The sequence below is a fragment of the Strix uralensis genome, chromosome Z (assembly GCF_047716275.1).
Source record: "Strix uralensis isolate ZFMK-TIS-50842 chromosome Z, bStrUra1, whole genome shotgun sequence".
Classification (NCBI taxonomy): Eukaryota; Metazoa; Chordata; class Aves; order Strigiformes; family Strigidae; genus Strix; species Strix uralensis.
In genome coordinates this window covers 81,255,330-81,258,819 of record NC_134012.1, presented here as the reverse complement: position 1 = coordinate 81,258,819, position 3,490 = coordinate 81,255,330, and the positions used below count along the sequence as shown (strand labels likewise).

Here is a 3,490-nt window from a genome sequence, read left to right as displayed (position 1 = left end):
CTTGTGCTACTGCTCAGAATACACATTAGCTTTTTCATTGCTGTTTTCCAGTATTCATCAGCTTCCTTCTTCCCTGGGTAGCATTATTTCCTTTCATTGCTATTTCCAGTGTTGACCTAGTGTTGACCCAGTGTTGACAGTGCTCCTCGTCTCCGTGGCTCTAAGAAGCTGAAGGAGACTAAAATCATTCATGAGAGCTTCAAGAAACTGAGCATTCAGGGAGCATCCAGCCACTTCACACTTGTTTCTTCTTGTTTGTAGTAGCTGTATTCAGAAACCCCTGGAGCACTTGTGACCGCAGGGACAAAACTTCTTTGTTGACTGAAGAAATGAAAGAATTGAGTTTTTAATGACTCTAGGGTGAAGTGTGGGAAAAGGAGAAATAGACAAAGAAAATCAAGTAGAATGAGCAGAGAGTAACAGCTTGATGTGGGCTTTCGGGTGGTGTTAGGTGAATGTGACAGCGTGGTCACTGACAGCTCCCAGCAGGCAGAGTCTAGCAACATCCTCTCTTGTCTGAGCTCCGCTGATGCAGAGCGTGCCTTTGTATTGGTTCAGGAAGCACTGGCAAGGAGGAGAGGAGCAGCACAGGTGAGAATTTCTCCTTGTCTTCACCACTGGCCACAGGCTCAGCTGCTGATGCCTTGCTTATCTTGAATCCTTTCCATTCACTTAGCCAGTTTCTTTCTGGCCATCCCACTCTTGGTACTATATCACCTCACCAGTCTCACCAGCTCTGTGTTCTGCTGCTTTTCTCTCTTTGATCTCCACCCCCTCATCACAACTTCTGCCTTCAGGTGAGCTGTCTCGCTGCTTGCTTCTCTCACAGCTATCAGGAGCCATCTTCCCTGCTCCTTATTGCTTGTTTGTGCTTTTCCCTGCCCATTCCTTGCAGGCCCTAGAAGAAGAGCTCTCTGACAGGCAGGACTCTATCAGTTTCCTGCTGCACCAGCACAGGCAGCAGGAAGAGAAGTGCAGGAAGCTGCAGCAAAGCCTCGAGCAACTGGAGCAGGAATGACAGACGGCCAGCAGCCACCAGCAGCACCTGCAGTCTCTGGTAGAAGCACTCAGAAGGTGAGTGTTCCCTCCTCCTCCTGCGTTCTGGAGGCAATCTGCTTCCAGTTCTGGCAGTTCAGAGGTATTATGGGCAAAGAACTCGCCTGCCCTCCCACGTGTATGCCCCTGTTTGGCACTTCAGCATCCTCCTGTCACTGCTTTTCCTGCTCTACTGTGAATCCTAAGGCTGTCTTGGAGACTCAGAGCGACGTTGGAATACAAGACCCCTCCCTCTCGACGTGCTACTCCTCTGAATTCTGTTCTCTGGGGGCCCTTTGCTAGCCACCGCTTCTCAGTGAATGAAGGCAAAAAAGCCTGCCTGCCTTCCTCTGTCCCTCTCCAGTGACCTTGTGAGGGGAAGGGCAAGTTCTTCCTTACTGTGCTGCCCACAGCGCCAGCCTGGAGTGACTGAAATGGGATCCGTGACTCTTCAGGCCTGTTCATTCTTCTGACTGAGCCTTGTCTCTGCAGTGACTGTGCAAACCTCGAGAAAACCAGGGCAGAGCTACAGCAACAGCTTGAAGAGACAGAGCAAAAATCAGCTGCAGAGAGATGATTTGTCTTGCCCATGAATCTGAGTGAGGCTGCTACTCCCCCACGTGGCAAAAGCAGCAAACAGCATAGCTCTTCACCCTTTTTCTGAGTCAAAAAAACCTGGGGTTGCATGTTTCTATTTATGCTTTTTGTTGTGAATCTGCAACTTTCAGAACTCCATTTGTTCGAGCCTGGAGAGCGGGACAAAGCTGCAAGTCAAGAACGGGAATGAGATCTTGAAATTGTTGAAATTGTATTTTAAGACATACATGCAACTTTGTGGCTGGAAATATGCCTGGGGAAGAAGGACCTGGGGGTGCTGGTCAGCAGCTGGCTGATTATGAGCTGGCAGTGTGCCCAGGTGGCCAAGAAGGCCAATGGCATCCTTGCTTGTGTCAGAACTACTGTGGCCAGCAGGACTAGGGCAGGGATTGTCCCCCTGTACTTGGCACTGGTGAAGCCACACCTCAAGTACTGTGTTCAGTTTGGGCCCCTCACTCCAAGAAAGAGATTGAGATGCTGGAGTGTGTCCAGAGAAGGGCAACGAAGCTGGTGCAGGGTCTGGAGCACAGGTCTGATGGGGAGCAGCTGAGGGAACTGGGGGTGTTTAGTCTGGAGAAGAGGAGGCTGAGGGGAGACCTCATCGACCTCTACAACTACCTGAGAGGTTGTAGCGAGGTGGGTGTCGGTCTCTTTTCCCCAGTAACAAATGATAGGATGAGAGGAAAAGGACTCAAGTTGCACCAGGGGAGGTTTAGGTTGGATATTAGGAAAAATTTCTTCATGGAAAGGGTTGTCAGGCTTTGGAACAGGCTGCCCAGGGAAGCGGTTGAGTCACCATCCCTGGAGATATTTAAAAGCCATGTCGATGTGGTGCTTAGGGACATGGCTTAGTGGTGGGCTTGGCAGTGTTGGGTTAACAGTTGGACTTGATGATCTTAGAGGTCTTTTCCAACCTAAATGGTTCTATGATTCTGTGAGCTGTTAGAGCCTCTTCAGGCTTTGAGGAAGATGAGAAATAGGTGATCACACCAGACTCTTCACTCTGGACTAACTGATTTTGATACCCTGGAAAAAGAGCTTGAGAGAATCATGTCACTGAAGGAGACCAGGGAGTTTGTCATCATTTAAATGTCAGTTTCATAATGTACAATCTTGGATATTGTGGGATAACTTTGAGAGAATTGTTTGTTTCTGATGGTCTGTTCTCTGTTAGATAGTCAGTCTTGGAGTCCACGGTATGTTTGGCAAATACCCAACAGAGGTGTTATATTGAAGAAAAAAGCTAAAAAATCATGGTTAATCTTCAAGTCTGAATACCAGCAAGGTATATTAGACAACTTCTTTGTGTGAAACAAGCAAACAGTGTTGTTGACGTGAACTGCTGTACGAATAGAGTCTACCATCTCTTTGGCTGCATCAGCCAGAATTTCATAAATCACCCCAAGGGCTGTTGCCCTGCCCAGCATCACCTCATTGTGTCCAATGCACTTTGATCTTTTTCTTTTTTTCCAGAAGGAGAAACCCTGTGTATTTTCACTTTCTTCAGTGAGCAAAGCTGCTTTTGCTCAAACTTTCCTGAAAATTTCCATCACTGGGACAGATTCTGATAGAATTCCAGTTTGCAAGGTGGCAGTTCTGGAAGATGCTGTATTTTTGCGTGCAAACACGTAGTCTGGTGTATTTATGTTTGCTGTGAAGGGGCTGTGTGGTCCCAGGCAGCCCAGTGTGGCCTTACTCATCACTTTCAAGTTAACAGTCCCAGTGCCTTTTGGCAGCCCAGGGTATTAGCGTGGTATAGAGCAGATGCTCTTAAACTTTCAGCCCGCAGTTCAGGAGCTCTTTCTCCTCCAGCTGATGCAGAAGTGGCACTGGCTGGCTCTGCACAGAACTCCAGAGA

At 48.3% G+C, this 3,490-nt stretch overlaps 1 long non-coding RNA gene across 1 annotated transcript; it reads left to right on the top strand.

Annotated features, from left to right (window-relative positions):
* Nucleotides 1-375: 375 nt before the first annotated feature.
* On the top strand, nucleotides 376-1,811 carry LOC141938155 (uncharacterized). Its single transcript, XR_012627186.1, has 3 exons — nucleotides 376-591; nucleotides 896-1,074; nucleotides 1,528-1,811. It is a non-coding gene; the product is annotated as an uncharacterized LOC141938155 (long non-coding RNA).
* The last annotated feature ends 1,679 nt before the right edge of the window (nucleotides 1,812-3,490 follow it).